The 19,006-nt window shown below is 44.7% G+C and overlaps 1 non-coding gene and 1 pseudogene across 1 annotated transcript; both read right to left on the reverse strand.

Moving 5' to 3' along the window:
• Positions 1-7,044: 7,044 nt before the first annotated feature.
• LOC130452333 (5.8S ribosomal RNA) lies at positions 7,045-7,200 on the reverse strand. Its single transcript, XR_008910953.1, has one exon. It is a non-coding gene; the product is annotated as a 5.8S ribosomal RNA (ribosomal RNA).
• Positions 7,201-8,365: 1,165 nt separating this feature from the next.
• LOC130452337 (small subunit ribosomal RNA) lies at positions 8,366-10,171 on the reverse strand (annotated as a pseudogene).
• Positions 10,172-19,006: the final 8,835 nt, after the last annotated feature.

Below are 19,006 nucleotides of genomic sequence, written 5' to 3' on the forward strand. Positions count from 1 at the left end.
AAAGGCTGCCAATAATAGTTTTGGTAATGTAAGATCTGATGTCTTGCTTAGAAAAGCCGAGAATACTAGAAATGATATTATTATCTCGACACCAGATTCCACGCGCTCCCACGACTAGAGGGGCCACGACGATATGTTTCCCAGGGTATCGGGATGTCATGGCACTTAGGAAGCGTGGCTCGCTATATATGGCGCTCTTATTCAGAGCGGCTAGGGAAAGGGAGCTAGGTCCCTCCCAGCTGACGGCAATGTCGCACACTATCGCTCTTGAACCCATCTGGAGCACGAGATCGGGTTTCTTCAATGCGCCGTCGATACATCTAATATGGGGTTCAACTTCTACTACCCATCCTTTCTTCTCGGCAATTTTTCGCGTTAGCGTAACGAGCTGGTCATGCCGCCTTATTCTCTGCCAATGTGACGCAGGACATTTTTGTAGAACATGGCTAAGTGACTCGTTACGATCACATCCCATCCTACATTTTCTCTCATGTAGTGGATTGGACGGGATGCCCTTAGTAGGAAGGAGATTGCCTCGAAGTTGCACAGCTCTTTTAAAATCTGACCCTGACCAGTAGGGCGGAGGGTTGTTGACCCAGCTACCACTTTCTGTGGAGCAGTCACCTTGATGGAGACCATTGCCAGAATATCCGTTTTCCAGCCTCTCGATCATCTGCCGTGCGATGATGCTACTGCTGCCGCCGCTGTCATTTGTCCACTTCAACAGTTTTTCATATAGTTTGACGCTATAAGGCAGGGAAAGAACAGCTGCCGTTGTTGGCGTAGCACTATTTATCAAGTTATTAAAGCGTCTTTTCATTATGGCGGGCACTTGTTGGGATAAGCAAGTTATACCCAAGCCGCCACCTCTTATAGGGGCATGCAGATAAGCATCAGCACACGTTCGGTTCAGACCAAGAAACTTTCTGACGGATACTCTGATGATCGTATCAGCGGCTTTTAAAGTTTTCTTGGTGACTATGGCGCTTTGTAGTTGATCTTGTATGCGTGGCAACAAGAAATGTTTAATGATGTTCAGTTTCTGTGCTGGTTGTAGTCCTGCTTTGTTTATTCTGTCGAGCTGGATTTTGAGGTCGGAAATGGTGGATCGAGTCTGTCCCATGACTCCATACCGCCTGCCCAGGTATTTAAACATATCCTGAGGTGTTAATTGGCGGATGAACTGACCCTCTGCCGCGAATAGAGGCCGAGTAACCACGTAAGAGTGTTTGTTGCCTCGGTTGACGTTAACCGATATGGCAACACTCTTTGTCGGGTTAATCGACATCCCTCGCTTCGCAAAGAACTCAGTAACAGTTCTAAGCTGCTTTGTGGCACCCTTGACAGACTCGGCCAACAGCACTAGGTCATCCGCATACGCTAGTACTGATACCTTCATGTCATCTGAGACAGGTATGCCCGACCCACCATTCTCTAGTTCGCAAACCAACTCGTCCACTACTAAATTAAAAAGATAGGGCGATAAAGGGTCTCCCTGCTTTACGCCTCTATCGATGTTTATTCTCCTGGTTTTCTTATTGCCAGCAGAGACTATGGTATATGATTTAAGGTACGAGTCCATTATATACCTCTTAGTTGTCTCGTCTATACCGAACCTGTTCAGAGCTCGCAGGATGGACCATTGCGATACTGTGTCGAAGGCTTTAGAAAGGTCCAACGACAAGATATTATATGGCTTAACTCTACGTCTTCTTTCCTTTATGAGCGTTTGGAGTGAGATGTTATTCAACAGGACACCATCGATCTTCATGAAACCTCTCTGGTTGGCGTGTATCGGTAACGTCGAGAAGCGCTTACCAAGGACACGATGAAACACCCTGACAATGACCGATGATATCGTGATCGGTCTCCAGTTATTAATCAAGCGTCGGTCCCCCCCTTTAGGAATAAGTGTTGTCCTGTTCCCTCGGAGCACCTCGGGGGTAACTCCAAAGAGAAACATGACATTATATAGTAGAACCAATCTCTTCACAGGGGCCTTTTTGAGAGCTAGCAGGGGCACTGCGTCTGGACCAGCCGCCCCTGATTTTGATGTGTTTATGGCCCAGAGGATGTCTGACTCTGTAATTGGCTGGTCCAGTTTATGTTCCTCTTTCTGATCTAAGATTGGTTCGCTGTCTAGGAGAGAGGGACTTCCGAATATGCCCCTATACTCGGACTCTATTGACGCAATGTCAGGTAGTACATCGTCCCCCCAGAGCGGTTTCCCGTCTAGGATATCACGCGCCAAAGCGGCTCGATCGGATCGATATCGTCGTTGGACGACTTTGTATTTATATGAACGCTCATGGTTCCTGTTATTAAAGACTGGGGCCTTGCGGTTTCCGTTTGCCTTCGTTTTGGGCTTCCCAGTCCCTGCTTCGTTGAAGAGAGCAGTAATATATTCATTCACCTCTTTTCTCACTCCCTCTCTATGGCGGTCTAGGTTGGTGAATTGAGAGTAACGGAATAAAGTGCTATCATAAGTATTCCATCCGTCATTAGCGTGCCAGTAATCGTATAAAAACGTAGAGATTGTATTGTGCCGGTGTTCTATCGCAATGGGTACGAACTCCTCAGCATTCGGATTAAGACTCTGACGATCTTTAAAGCTTGAGTCCCTGCCTCGATCTCTAGGACTCTCGAGAAGAGAGAATTCCACTACTTCGCCCTCTGCTTCCTCGTGAGGCCGCGCGTTTTCGTTCTCAAGTTGTTCGAGAACGTCTACGCGGGCCTCGATGTTGTTTTCGTTTCTGAGGAATTCGAGGAGTTCCTTGTATCTATCCTGTTTCCGTCTATATTTGATAGAGTCGATGGTACGGTTAGGATAGATACTTTGGAGATGTTTATTGATGAAACGGCCCGTATAGGCAAGTTCATGTTTGGCCATTTCAATGTAATCCTCATCCTCGAATTCAACGGGGGCATTAGGCTTTTCGTAGAGATTCTCAAGCTCCTCATTGTACTCCACGGGGTGTGCTCTCCGCATGTGCTGTCGCATTCCAGCGTATGTTTTATAGGTTTGTTTGCATACGGAGCAAACATTGCCGTCAGCCGGGGGTGCACCCCGGCAGCGTAGCCTTCTTAAATGGGTCTGAAGCCCAGTATCAGTGGCGAAAGTTTTTCCACATATGCACAAGACCATAGTTCTAGGACTGAAACTAGGTCTGTCGTAAGTTCAATTCAGTTAATATGGGATAGTTGGGCAGACAGGAAAAGACTTGTCTACCACTTAAATAAAAAGTCGGAAGGTGTACTATCCCTAAAACTAAAACCCCCAGGAGTCTGGAGGTGGGCACGGTCCGATAAAGAAGCCAGATAGGTGACCGTGGGGCAGTCTTCGGATGATCCCAATCTCTTAGAATAGACAAGAGATTGCCGTGTTGGATCAAGACTAAGAATCCTATCTGGGGCGCTCTGTACGTTAGCCACGCTAAAATAAATTCTAGCGTGTTACCGACTCTACCACGGGGAGGTGTACAGAACTTGATTAGGAGAGGCTGCAAACTTTAAAAGCTCACAACCGGGGTTTCAAAGGCTTTGGATGAATTGAACAGAAAAGGTCGCTCTGCCGCTTTCTAACCGCCTTCAAAAAATTCCGGTCGCACTACTTTCTCCGCTACAGTTCCTAACCCTTAAGAGAGTCATAGTTACTCCCGCCGTTTACCCGCGCTTGCTTGAATTTCTTCACTTTGACATTCAGAGCACTGGGCAGAAATCACATTGAGTCAACACCCGTTGGGGCCATCGCAATGCTTTGTTTTAATTAGACAGTCGGATTCCCCTAGTCCGTGCCAGTTCTGAGCTGACCGTTGAATGGCGGCCGAAGAGGATATCCAAATACCGATTAAGGTAATATGGAACCTCGCAGCAAGACGGTTCCGCGGGAGGCCAAGGCACGGGACCGAACTCGGATCCATAATCATCACAAATACTCCAACCATGAAGGAAGGAGAGAGATGCTCCAATTACTTCACCTCGCCCAGGCCCGGCACGTCAGCCGTGACCCACTTCCTCGCCAAGCCCGACACGCCCCGATCCTCAGAGCCAATCCTTATCCCGAAGTTACGGATCCAATTTGCCGACTTCCCTTACCTACATTATTCTATCGACTAGAGGCTCTTCACCTTGGAGACCTGCTGCGGATATGGGTACGAACCGGCGCGAGCCTCCACGTGGCCCTCTCCTGGATTTTCAAGGTCCGAGGGGAAGATCCGGACACCGCTGCAACTGCGGTGCTCTTCGCGTTCCAAACCATATCTCCCTGCTAGAGGATTCCATGGAACTCGAACGCTTATGCAGAAAAGAAAACTCTTCCCGGATCTCCCGACGGCGTCTCCAGGTCCTTTTGGGTTACCCCGACGAACTCTCTTGCGAGGGCCCGACTTTTTGACGGTTCCGCTGCCGGGTTCCGGAATAGGAACCGGATTCCCTTTCGCCCGATGGGTGTGTACAAACTTTTTACGTGTTTGTGTACACGTACACACGTACGTACGTACGTAAATAATAAAGCTACACCACATCAACATCGGCTTTCGCCTAGGGCTTAGGATCGACTGACTCGTGTGCAACGGCTGTTCACACGAAACCCTTCTCCACGTCAGTCCTCCAGGGCCTCGCTGGAGTATTTGCTACTACCACCAAGATCTGCACCGACGGCGGCTCCAGACGGCCTCACGGCCAATCCTTCTGCGCACACCGCCGCGACCCTCCTACTCGTCAGAGCTTCATGGTCGCGCGCAAAACGCGAACCGCACATGCCGCTGACGGTCGAGTATAAGCACGACGCTTCAGCGCCATCCATTTTCAGGGCTAGTAACTTCGGCAGATGAGTTGTTACACACTCCTTGGCGGATTCCGACTTCCATGGCCACCGTCCTGCTGTCTTAAGTTACCAACGCCTTTCATGGTATCCCATAAGCGTCGATTTTGGCGCTTTAACTCGACGTTTGGTTCATCCCACAGCGCCAGTTCTGCTTACCAAAAATGGCCCACTTGGCACTCTGATTCGAGTCTCGCGGCTTCATAAGTTCGAGCAAGCCGGAGATCTCACCCATTTAAAGTTTGAGAATAGGTTGAGGTCGTTTCGACCCCAATGCCTCTAATCATTCGCTTTACCGGATGAAACTCGTACGCTACGAGCGCCAGCTATCCTGAGGGAAACTTCGGAGGGAACCAGCTACTAGATGGTTCGATTAGTCTTTCGCCCCTATACCCAGTTCCGACGATCGATTTGCACGTCAGAATCGCTACGGACCTCCATCAGGGTTTCCCCTGACTTCGTCCTGACCAGGCATAGTTCACCATCTTTCGGGTCCCAGCGTGTACGCTCTTGGTGCGCCTCTTCTCGTAATGAGAACGAGACGCCCCGGGAGTGCGAAGCGATCCAATTTATTAAAAAAGCAAATCGCTTATCCTCCCTTGGTCTACGCGAGGTAAACCTTTACTTTCATTACGCCTTTAGGTTTAGTTATTTCCCAATGACTCGCGCACATGCTAGACTCCTTGGTCCGTGTTTCAAGACGGGTCCTGAAATTACCCAAATCGATAGCGTCGTTGATCGGCGTTTCGAAACGAGGTCTGTTCGAGAACACCGTAACCAACAGTCGTTCCGGGACAGAATCGGCATTATGTCCGATTACCGTCAAACACGAAACGCTCTTGCTACGGGCCGAACGCTAATTATAATTTAGCGGCCCCGCGCCATATTTGTACCGTCGAGCGAGTCTGTCGGAATATCGAGGGTCCGCATGAAAAAATCAAGTGGTCTCCACCTCGAGTCTTAAACAGACACCCAACGGATCACGACGTCCTACTAGAGGAAAAGTGCACGCGTTCGATATCGATTAGAAAAACGTAAAACGCGATTTATTGTGTTGCCGAAACAACAACAATATCCGTCATACAAACGTTCAACTTCAATTATCGAAACGCGAATGAATTTCCTCTTTCGACCTTTCGGGTTTCTCAGGTTTACCCCTGAACGGTTTCACGTACTCTTGAACTCTCTCTTCAAAGTGCTTTTCAACTTTCCCTCACGGTACTTGTTCGCTATCGGTCTCGTGGTCATATTTAGCCTTAGATGGAGTTTACCACCCACTTAGGGCTGCACTCTCAAGCAACCCGACTCTCAGGAGAGATCCTCACGCAATCGGCAACGGTCGCTACGGGCCTGGCACCCTCTATGGGCTGTGGCCCCGTTCAAGAAGGACTTGGACGCGCCGCACGATCTCGTGATAAACGGATCCTCCCTAACACCACATTTCCCGGTGGCCGATATCGACCACGGGATTCGGTGCTGGGCTTTTCCCTGTTCGCTCGCAGCTACTAAGGGAATCCTAGTTAGTTTCTTTTCCTCCGCTTAGTAATATGCTTAAATTCAGCGGGTAATCTCACCTGCTCTGAGGTCGATATATTATAATATATCTATAATATTTAAATACAATTCGCTAAAATATCACAAAAAAAAAAACGTGTGTTTAATCACATTATACGAAATATAACATTATTTGTTTTTATTTATAGAGGCGGCAGAGCAAGTTATACATATATATATATATATATATATATATATATATATATATATAAATTCATATATTTTGTCGATACAGTATAAATGATATAAAAAAAAACACTGGTCAGACGTCCAGTCTTCGAAACTTTATTATTTCTCTCGGACACGACGACCGCGTTATCATTTTAAATATATATAATATATACACTTATTTATCGACTATATATACGTAAATATAACTCTACCAAACAAATTTTATGTATTTCATATAAAAATACACACGATCAATTTATGGTAGTAATAGCGTCGTTGTGTTCAAAAATTGCGCAAATTTTTTCTATAAAAAATTTACGCTGCTTTTCGCATTTTAGGATGCCGCACAAAAAAAAAATACGCACAAGTTTATAGTATGTGCGTGTGTTTTCTTTTAGTGTGCGTTATTGTGTCTCACACATCCAACACGCTTAGTCATTTATTTTTCTATAATAAATTGAAAAATTTTAAATTCTAAGCAGTCTTTTAAATTGATACGACCCTCAGTCAGGAGTGGTCCGGGAACGAGTATCCGAGGACCGCAATGTGCGTTCGAAATGTCGATGTTCATGTGTCCTGCAGTTCACAAGTTGACGCGCAATTAGCTGCGTTCTTCATCGACCCACGAGCCAAGTGATTCACCGTTCAGGGTAATCATTTTATTATGTCGTTTTCTCATATTCTATTCGTCGTATTTTTAATATTTGATTATTAAATTAATAATAATATTATAATATTTTATACGCGTATAGAATTATCTAACGACATTTATATAATATATATATATATATATATATATATATATTATTTATTAAATGGTAATTATATATAAATTTTAGAGAAATTATAATATCGTACTTAAAAATATCCGATAAATTTTAACCGCTGCACATGTTTTATTACAAACGAGGCGCGCATAGACAGATATCTCGCACGATATATTCCTCTTAATTATTACAAGTTTTTTAATCTTGAAAGTTTTATACAAATTTCGACACGGTCGGGCGTAAATCTTCGAACACCTTCGAAATAATACGTGAAATATTATTTCTAAAACGAATTTTTATACATATCGAAAGAATCGACACGTGCTTAAAAGTTTCGTTTAGGTACCCGGATGAAGAAAATGTCTTATCATCTCACATAATCATCATCACATATAATATTGTCGAAATTTTTTTGTATTACCTTCGATCGATAAAAAACTTATGTAATAATAAAAAAACGAAATAAAATTTCTCCATAAAAATACAGAAGACAGACACACACGACGACAACAACAACAACAACAACAACAACAGACGACGTTTCAATAATCTATATATTTTTCGTTTATTATAATAACGATTCTTTATATTAGAACGTTTTTAGTTAACAAGAAATTTTGTTAATGATCGTTCTGTCAATCGTTAATATATATATATATATAATAATAAAAATATATTGTTACTACTATTGTGTCGTCATCGTCGTTCGTCGTCGTCGTCGTCGTCGACTCCTTCTACTAATCTATGATAAAAATTTTTCGTTATTTTTACTGTAAATTTATATATGTAGATATATATTTTATAGACGTATGAAATATATTTATCTTTTTTTTTTTTAAATATTATTCGAAACTTGTTCGAATTTTATAAAAAAAAAAAAAAAAAATTTCAATATATATACATCATATATTTATATCATATATAAATTTTCTTTTGAAGAGTTCGATTATTTTGTAGAAAAGAAAAATTTCTTTCACAATTATATATAATATAATAATACAGACTTGATTTCGTTTTTTTATTTTTTGTTTAAAAACGAACAAATACTCTGTAATGATCCTTCCGCAGGTTCACCTACGGAAACCTTGTTACGACTTTTACTTCCTCTAAATGATCAAGTTTGGTCATCTTTCCGAAGCATCGGCGACGCCGAAACGCCACCGCGCTCAGTCCGAAGACCTCACTAAATCATTCAATCGGTAGTAGCGACGGGCGGTGTGTACAAAGGGCAGGGACGTAATCAACGCGAGCTTATGACTCGCGCTTACTGGGAATTCCTCGTTCATGGGGAACAATTGCAAGCCCCAATCCCTAGCACGAAGGAGGTTCAGCGGGTTACCCGGGCCGCTCGGCCAGGGAGGACACGCTGATTCCTTCAGTGTAGCGCGCGTGCGGCCCAGAACATCTAAGGGCATCACAGACCTGTTATTGCTCAATCTCGTGCGGCTAGAAGCCGCCTGTCCCTCTAAGAAGAATTATTTGTACGCCGACAGTAAAAACCGCGAACGGCAAGAGCCGAAACTCAATACCGACGGGCCTTTGGGATGTCGAAATACGCCTAGTTAGCAGGCTAGAGTCTCGTTCGTTATCGGAATTAACCAGACAAATCGCTCCACCAACTAAGAACGGCCATGCACCACCACCCACCGAATCAAGAAAGAGCTCTCAATCTGTCAATCCTTCCGGTGTCCGGGCCTGGTGAGGTTTCCCGTGTTGAGTCAAATTAAGCCGCAGGCTCCACTCCTGGTGGTGCCCTTCCGTCAATTCCTTTAAGTTTCAGCTTTGCAACCATACTTCCCCCGGAACCCAAAAGCTTTGGTTTCCCGGAAGCTGCCCGCCGAGTCATCGGAGGAACGTCGGCGGATCGCTAGCTGGCATCGTTTATGGTTAGAACTAGGGCGGTATCTGATCGCCTTCGAACCTCTAACTTTCGTTCTTGATCAATGAAAGCGTTTTTGGCAAATGCTTTCGCTTCTGTCCGTCTTGCGACGATCCAAGAATTTCACCTCTAACGTCGCAATACGAATGCCCCCATCCGTTCCTATTAATCATTACCTCGGGGTTCCGAAAACCAACAAAATAGAACCGAGGTCCTATTCCATTATTCCATGCACACAGTATTCAGGCAAAATTTTGGCCTGCTTTAAGCACTCTAATTTGTTCAAAGTAAACGTGCCGGCCCACCTCGACACTCAGTCAAGAGCACCGCGGCGGGATTGAGTTGGGCCGCCCTTGCGAGCTAAGCCCACCGGCAGGACGTCCCACGACACGCCAGTTGACACCGCGTACGATGAACCAGCGGCGTGGGACACAGATTCGACTACGAGCTTTTTAACCGCAACAACTTTAATATACGCTATTGGAGCTGGAATTACCGCGGCTGCTGGCACCAGACTTGCCCTCCAATTGATCCTCGTTAAAGGGTTTAGAGTGTACTCATTCCGATTACGGGGCCTCGGATGAGTCCCGTATCGTTATTTTTCGTCACTACCTCCCCGTGCCGGGAGTGGGTAATTTGCGCGCCTGCTGCCTTCCTTGGATGTGGTAGCCGTTTCTCAGGCTCCCTCTCCGGAATCGAACCCTGATTCCCCGTTACCCGTTACAACCATGGTAGGCGCAGAACCTACCATCGACAGTTGATAAGGCAGACATTTGAAAGATGCGTCGCCGGTGCGAGACCGTGCGATCAGCGAAAAGTTATTCAGAGTCACCAAATTGTACGATGTGGGTACGATCTAAGGAACCATAACTGATTTAATGAGCCTTTCGCGGTTTCACCTTAATTTGGCTTGTACTGAGACATGCATGGCTTAATCTTTGAGACAAGCATATGACTACTGGCAGGATCAACCAGGGAACTACTATTTGTGTATTTTATATATAATAAAACTATTATCGAAAAAGTTTTAATAACAATATCCACCACATAATGTGAGGATGAGAATTATGATGACGTTTTTTCATATTACATATATTTTATATTTATACACATAATATTTTATATTCATCTATATTCTCGTATATAATAAACACATTGTTATTTACTTTTTCGTTTGCGTGGTGTTTGCTGCGCTTATTATTGAAAATATATAATTTTCGGCGCCACGCTTTATATATTATAATATATTTTTCTTATATTTCATAAAATTTTCACCGAATCGACTATAAATTTATCTAAAATTTAATCGAAATGATATTTTAAATAAGATATAATTACGTCGACCGGAATAGAATTTCGACATTATCTCTACCCTTCGCTAGATTGTAAGCGACATGGTTTACAATTAGATAATAATGAACGAAATTTTTATTCTCGCTCGGAATAATGAGAGTTATCGCAATGTTGTGTAATAATATAAATGTTATATTATTATATATATTTTTATAGACGATCGCATATGAATCGCTCGCGGTAAAACGCTAGCTAAATTCGCGATCTCGCAATATATATTTAATTTGTGGATAAATTGATATAATATCTAAAAAGGGAACCGCTAGCAATATACGATAATATATTGGAGGAGAACGGGGACCCTTTCAGAAAACTATATAATCCACTATAATGTGGAATGACCGATACAACGTCTTTACGTAAATTATAACGAGTTCATTAAAATTTAACGAGACGTCAACTTCGATACACCACACATATATGTGCGCTGTACAACGGTACGCTTTCTACATTAACATTAATAAAGATGTATAGTGAAAATATATAAAAGATGTATTATGAATATTAAAAAGAAGTATTATGAAACTTCATACCGTCCGAGACGTAAAAGTGTTATGGAAAATATTAACAATAACGGAAAAAAAGTATTATGAAATTAGATTGCCGCTCGATGTACGAACGTACGAGATGTATTATATAAAAGTTGTATGAAAATAGTGATAATAATGAAAAACAAGTATTATGAAATGAGATTTTCCCTAAATATATGAACTTGTCGAAAAAGATGAATTGTGAAAGTTGAATGGAGACGTTTTGTGTGTAGGAGCCGTTCGAGGTATATTATATAAAAGTGTTATTGAAAATATTGACAATAACGGAAAAAATGTATTATGAAATTAGATCGCCGCTCGATGAACGAACGTACGAGATGTATTATATAAAAGTTGTATGAAAAAAGTAATAATTATGAAAAACAAGTATTATGAAATGAGATTTTCCCTAAATATATGAACTTGTCGAAAAAGATGAATTGTGAAAGTTGAATGGAGATGTTTTGTATGTAGGAACCGTTCGAGGTATATTATATAAAAGTGTTATGGAAAATATTAACAATAACGGAAAAAATGTATTATGAAATTAGATCGCCGCTCGATGAACGAACGTACGAGATGTATTATATAAAAGTTGTATGAAAATAGTAATAATTATGAAAAACAAGTATTATGAAATGAGATTTTCCCTAAATATATGAACTTGTCGAAAAAGATGAATTGTGAAAGTTGAATGGAGATGTTTTGTATGTAGGAACCGTTCGAGGTATATTATATAAAAGTGTTATGGAAAATATTGACAATAACGGAAAAAATGTATTATGAAATTAGATCGCCGCTCGATGAACGAACGTACGAGATGTATTATATAAAAGTTGTATGAAAATAGTAATAATTATGAAAAACAAGTATTATGAAATGAGATTTTCCCTAAATATATGAACTTGTCGAAAAAGATGAATTGTGAAAGTTGAATGGAGATGTTTTGTATGTAGGAACCGTTCGAGGTATATTATATAAAAGTGTTATGGAAAATATTAACAATAACGGAAAAAATGTATTATGAAATTAGATCGCCGCTCGATGAACGAACGTACGAGATGTATTATATAAAAGTTGTATGAAAATAGTAATAATTATGAAAAACAAGTATTATGAAATGAGATTTTCCCTAAATATATGAACTTGTCGAAAAAGATGAATTGTAAAAGTTGAATGGAGATGTTTTGTATGTAGGAACCGTTCGAGGTATATTATATAAAAGTGTTATGGAAAATATTGACAATAACGGAAAAAATGTATTATGAAATTAGATCGCCGCTCGATGAACGAACGTACGAGATATATTATATAAAAGTTGTATGAAAATAGTAATAATTATGAAAAACAAGTATTATGAAATGAGATTTTCCCTAAATATATGAACTTGTCGAAAAAGATGAATTGTGAAAGTTGAATGGAGATGTTTTGTATGTAGGAGCCGTTCGAGGTATATTATATAAAAGTGCTATGAAAATATTAACAATAACGGAAAAAAGTATTATGAAATTAGATCGCCGCTCGATGTATGAACGTCCGAGATGTATTATATAAAAGTTGTATTAAATTAGTGATAATAATGAAAAACAAGTAGTATGAAATTATATTCCGCTCGACTTAGGAACTTGTCGAAAAAGATGAATTGTGAAAGTTGAATGGAGTTGTTTTTTATGTAGGAGCCGTTCGAGGTATATAATATAAAAGTGCTATGAAAATATTAACAATAACGGAAAAAAGTATTATGAAATTAGATCGCCGCTCGATGTATGAACGTCCGAGATGTATTATATAAAAGTTGTATTAAATTAGTGATAATAATGAAAAACAAGTAGTATGAAATTATATTCCGCTCGATATAAGAACTTGTCGAAAAAGATGAATTGCGAAAATTGAATGGAGATGTTTTGTATGTAGGAGCCGTTCGAGGTATATTATATAAAAGTGTTAAGCGTGGCTTCAGGCCGGCAGAGGGCGCTAGTGTCTGTAAATTCGTGTCAAGTTTGGCGTCTGGCCGGCAGAGGGCGCTAGTGTCTATAAAACCGTGTTAAGTGTGGCTTCTGGCCGGCAGGTGGCGCTAGTGTCTGTAAATTCGTGTCAAGTTTGGCGTCTGGCCGGCAGAGGGCGCTAGTGTCTATAAAACCGTGTTTAGTTTGTCTTCTGGCCGGCAGAGGGCGCTAGTGTCTGTAAATTCGTGTCAAGTTTGGCGTCTGGCTGGCAGAGGGCGCTAGTGTCTATAAAACCGTGTTTAGTTTGTCTTCTGGCCGGCAGAGGGCGCTAGTGTCTATAAAACCGTGTTAAGTGTGGCTTCTGGCCGGCAGGTGGCGCTAGTGTCTGTGAATTCGTGCAAGTTTGGCGCCTGGCCGGCAGAGGGCACTAGTGTCTATAAAACCGTGTTAAGTGTGGCTTCTGGCCGGCAGAGGGCGCTAGTGTCTGTAAATTCGTGTCAAGTTTGGCGTCTGGCCGGCAGAGGGCGCTAGTGTCTATAAAACCGTGTTAAGTGTGGCTTCTGGCCGGCAGGTGGCGCTAGTGTCTGTGAATTCGTGCAAGTTTGGCGCCTGGCCGGCAGAGGGCGCTAGTGTCTATAAAACCGTGTTAAGTGTGGCTTCTGGCCGGCAGGTGGCGCTAGTGTCTGTAAATTCGTGTCAAGTTTGGCGTCTGGCCGGCAGAGGGCGCTAGTGTCTATAAAACCGTGTTAAGTGTGGCTTCTGGCCGGCAGGTGGCGCTAGTGTCTGTAAATTCGTGTCAAGTTTGGCGTCTGGCCGGCAGAGGGCGCTAGTGTCTATAAAACCGTGTTTAGTTTGTCTTCTGGCCGGCAGAGGGCGCTAGTGTCTGTAAATTCGTGTCAAGTTTGGCGTCTGGCTGGCAGAGGGCGCTAGTGTCTATAAAACCGTGTTTAGTTTGTCTTCTGGCCGGCAGGTGGCGCTAGTGTGTATTAAAACCGTGTTAAGCGTGGCTTCAGGCCGGCAGAGGGCGCTAGTGTCTATAAAACCGTGTTTAGTTTGTCTTCTTGCCGGCAGGTGGCGCTAGTGTCTATAAAACCGTGTTTAGTTTTTCTTCTGGCCGGTAGGATATAAGAACTTGTCGAGGTGTAACATATAAAAGTTGTATGAAATAGTAATAACATCGAAAAAAAAAAACCGTGTCAAGTTTGGCGCCTGGCCGGCAGAGGGCGCTAGTGTCTATAAAACCGTGTTAAGTGTGGCTTCTGGCCGGCAGGTGGCGCTAGTGTCTGTAAATTCGTGTCAAGTTTGGCGTCTGGCCGGTAGAGGGCACTAGTGTCTATAAAACCGTGTTAAGTGTGGCTTCTGGCCGGCAGAGGGCGCTAGTGTCTGTAAATTCGTGTCAAGTTTGGCGTCTGGCCGGCAGAGGGCGCTAGTGTCTATAAAACCGTGTTAAGTGTGGCTTCTGGCCGGCAGGTGGCGCTAGTGTCTGTGAATTCGTGCAAGTTTGGCGCCTGGCCGGCAGAGGGCGCTAGTGTCTATAAAACCGTGTTAAGTGTGGCTTCTGGCCGGCAGGTGGCGCTAGTGTCTGTAAATTCGTGTCAAGTTTGGCGTCTGGCCGGCAGAGGGCGCTAGTGTCTATAAAACCGTGTTTAGTTTGTCTTCTGGCCGGCAGAGGGCGCTAGTGTCTGTAAATTCGTGTCAAGTTTGGCGTCTGGCTGGCAGAGGGCGCTAGTGTCTATAAAACCGTGTTTAGTTTGTCTTCTGGCCGGCAGGTGGCGCTAGTGTGTATAAAACCGTGTTAAGCGTGGCTTCAGGCCGGCAGAGGGCGCTAGTGTCTATAAAACCGTGTTTAGTTTGTCTTCTTGCCGGCAGGTGGCGCTAGTGTCTATAAAACCGTGTTTAGTTTTTCTTCTGGCCGGTAGGATATAAGAACTTGTCGAGGTGTAACATATAAAAGTTGTATGAAATAGTAATAACATCGAAAAAAAAAACCGTGTCAAGTTTGGCGCCTGGCCGGCAGAGGGCGCTAGTGTCTATAAAACCGTGTTAAGTGTGGCTTCTGGCCGGCAGGTGGCGCTAGTGTCTATAAAACCGTGTTTAGTTTGTCTTCTGGCCGGCAGAGGGCGCTAGTGTCTATAAAACCGTGTTAAGTGTGGCTTCTGGCCGGCAGGTGGCGCTAGTGTCTGTGAATTCGTGCAAGTTTGGCGCCTGGCCGGCAGAGGGCGCTAGTGTCTATAAAACCGTGTTTAGTTTGTCTTCTGGCCGGCAGAGGGCGCTAGTGTCTGTAAATTCGTGTCAAGTTTGGCGTCTGGCCGGCAGAGGGCGCTAGTGTCTATAAAACCGTGTTTAGTTTGTCTTCTGGCCGGCAGAGGGCGCTAGTGTCTGTAAATTCGTGTCAAGTTTGGCGTCTGGCTGGCAGAGGGCGCTAGTGTCTATAAAACCGTGTTTAGTTTGTCTTCTGGCCGGCAGGTGGCGCTAGTGTGTATAAAACCGTGTTAAGCGTGGCTTCAGGCCGGCAGAGGGCGCTAGTGTCTATAAAACCGTGTTTAGTTTGTCTTCTTGCCGGCAGGTGGCGCTAGTGTCTATAAAACCGTGTTTAGTTTTTCTTCTGGCCGGTAGGATATAAGAACTTGTCGAGGTGTAACATATAAAAGTTGTATGAAATAGTAATAACATCGAAAAAAAAAAACCGTGTCAAGTTTGGCGCCTGGCCGGCAGAGGGCGCTAGTGTCTATAAAACCGTGTTAAGTGTGGCTTCTGGCCGGCAGGTGGCGCTAGTGTCTATAAAACCGTGTTTAGTTTGTCTTCTGGCCGGCAGAGGGCGCTAGTGTCTATAAAACCGTGTTAAGTGTGGCTTCTGGCCGGCAGGTGGCGCTAGTGTCTGTGAATTCGTGCAAGTTTGGCGCCTGGCCGGCAGAGGGCGCTAGTGTCTATAAAACCGTGTTAAGTGTGGCTTCTGGCCGGCAGGTGGCGCTAGTGTCTGTAAATTCGTGTCAAGTTTGGCGTCTGGCCGGCAGAGGGCGCTAGTGTCTATAAAACCGTGTTTAGTTTGTCTTCTGGCCGGCAGAGGGCGCTAGTGTCTGTAAATTCGTGTCAAGTTTGGCGTCTGGCTGGCAGAGGGCGCTAGTGTCTATAAAACCGTGTTTAGTTTGTCTTCTGGCCGGCAGGTGGCGCTAGTGTGTATAAAACCGTGTTAAGCGTGGCTTCAGGCCGGCAGAGGGCGCTAGTGTCTATAAAACCGTGTTTAGTTTGTCTTCTTGCCGGCAGGTGGCGCTAGTGTCTATAAAACCGTGTTTAGTTTTTCTTCTGGCCGGTAGGATATAAGAACTTGTCGAGGTGTAACATATAAAAGTTGTATGAAATAGTAATAACATCGAAAAAAAAAAACCGTGTCAAGTTTGGCGCCTGGCCGGCAGAGGGCGCTAGTGTCTATAAAACCGTGTTAAGTGTGGCTTCTGGCCGGCAGGTGGCGCTAGTGTCTGTAAATTCGTGTCAAGTTTGGCGTCTGGCCGGTAGAGGGCACTAGTGTCTATAAAACCGTGTTAAGTGTGGCTTCTGGCCGGCAGAGGGCGCTAGTGTCTGTAAATTCGTGTCAAGTTTGGCGCCTGGCCGGCAGAGGGCGCTAGTGTCTATAAAACCGTGTTAAGTGTGGCTTCTGGCCGGCAGGTGGCGCTAGTGTCTGTAAATTCGTGTCAAGTTTGGCGCCTGGCCGGCAGAGGGCGCTAGTGTCTATAAAACCGTGTTTAGTTTGTCTTCTGGCCGGCAGAGGGCGCTAGTGTCTATAAAACCGTGTTAAGTGTGGCTTCTGGCCGGCAGGTGGCGCTAGTGTCTGTGAATTCGTGCAAGTTTGGCGTCTGGCCGGTAGAGGGCACTAGTGTCTATAAAACCGTGTTAAGTGTGGCTTCTGGCCGGCAGAGGGCGCTAGTGTCTGTAAATTCGTGTCAAGTTTGGCGCCTGGCCGGCAGAGGGCGCTAGTGTCTATAAAACCGTGTTAAGTGTGGCTTCTGGCCGGCAGGTGGCGCTAGTGTCTGTAAATTCGTGTCAAGTTTGGCGCCTGGCCCGCAGAGGGCGCTAGTGTCTATAAAACCGTGTTTAGTTTGTCTTCTGGCCGGCAGAGGGCGCTAGTGTCTATAAAACCGTGTTAAGTGTGGCTTCTGGCCGGCAGGTGGCGCTAGTGTCTATAAAACCGTGTTTAGTTTGTCTTCTGGCCGGCAGAGGGCGCTAGTGTCTATAAAACCGTGTTAAGTGTGGCTTCTGGCCGGCAGGTGGCGCTAGTGTCTGTGAATTCGTGCAAGTTTGGCGCCTGGCCGGCAGAGGGCGCTAGTGTCTATAAAACCGTGTTAAGTGTGGCTTCTGGCCGGCAGGTGGCGCTAGTGTCTGTAAATTCGTGTCAAGTTTGGCGTCTGGCCGGCAGAGGGCGCTAGTGTCTATAAAACCGTGTTTAGTTTGTCTTCTGGCCGGCAGAGGGCGCTAGTGTCTGTAAATTCGTGTCAAGTTTGGCGTCTGGCTGGCAGAGGGCGCTAGTGTCTATAAAACCGTGTTTAGTTTGTCTTCTGGCCGGCAGGTGGCGCTAGTGTGTATAAAACCGTGTTAAGCGTGGCTTCAGGCCGGCAGAGGGCGCTAGTGTCTATAAAACCGTGTTTAGTTTGTCTTCTTGCCGGCAGGTGGCGCTAGTGTCTATAAAACCGTGTTTAGTTTTTCTTCTGGCCGGTAGGATATAAGAACTTGTCGAGGTGTAACATATAAAAGTTGTATGAAATAGTAATAACATCGAAAAAAAAAAACCGTGTCAAGTTTGGCGTCTGGCCGGCAGAGGGCGCTAGTGTCTATAAAACCGTGTTAAGTGTGGCTTCTGGCCGGCAGGTGGCGCTAGTGTCTGTAAATTCGTGTCAAGTTTGGCGTCTGGCCGGTAGAGGGCACTAGTGTCTATAAAACCGTGTTAAGTGTGGCTTCTGGCCGGCAGAGGGCGCTAGTGTCTGTAAATTCGTGTCAAGTTTGGCGTCTGGCCGGCAGAGGGCGCTAGTGTCTATAAAACCGTGTTAAGTGTGGCTTCTGGCCGGCAGGTGGCGCTAGTGTCTGTAAATTCGTGTCAAGTTTGGCGCCTGGCCGGCAGAGGGCGCTAGTGTCTATAAAACCGTGTTTAGTTTGTCTTCTGGCCGGCAGAGGGCGCTAGTGTCTATAAAACCGTGTTAAGTGTGGCTTCTGGCCGGCAGGTGGCGCTAGTGTCTATAAAACCGTGTTAAGTGTGGCTTCTGGCCGGCAGGTGGCGCTAGTGTCTGTAAATTCGTGTCAAGTTTGGAGTCTGGCCGGCAGAGGGCGCTAGTGTCTATAAAACCGTGTTTAGTTTGTCTTCTGGCCGGCAGAGGGCGCTAGTGTCTGTAAATTCGTGTCAAGTTTGGCGTCTGGCTGGCAGAGGGCGCTAGTGTCTATAAAACCGTGTTTAGTTTGTCTTCTGGCCGGCAGGTGGCGCTAGTGTGTATAAAACCGTGTTAAGCGTGGCTTCAGGCCGGCAGAGGGCGCTAGTGTCTATAAAACCGTGTTTAGTTTGTCTTCTTGCCGGCAGGTGGCGCTAGTGTCTATAAAACCGTGTTTAGTTTTTCTTCTGGCCGGTAGGATATAAGAACTTGTCGAGGTGTAACATATAAAAGTTGTATGAAATAGTAATAACATCGAAAAAAAAAAACCGTGTCAAGTTTGGCGCCTGGCCGGCAGAGGGCGCTAGTGTCTATAAAACCGTGTTAAGTGTGGCTTCTGGCCGGCAGGTGGCGCTAGTGTCTGTAAATTCGTGTCAAGTTTGGCGTCTGGCCGGTAGAGGGCACTAGTGTCTATAAAACCGTGTTAAGTGTGGCTTCTGGCCGGCAGAGGGCGCTAGTGTCTGTAAATTCGTGTCAAGTTTGGCGTCTGGCCGGCAGAGGGCGCTAGTGTCTATAAAACCGTGTTAAGTGTGGCTTCTGGCCGGCAGGTGGCGCTAGTGTCTGTGAATTCGT

The sequence above is a fragment of the Diorhabda sublineata genome, unplaced genomic scaffold (assembly GCF_026230105.1).
Source record: "Diorhabda sublineata isolate icDioSubl1.1 unplaced genomic scaffold, icDioSubl1.1 Dsub_84, whole genome shotgun sequence".
In the NCBI taxonomy this organism is placed as follows: Eukaryota; Metazoa; Arthropoda; class Insecta; order Coleoptera; family Chrysomelidae; genus Diorhabda; species Diorhabda sublineata.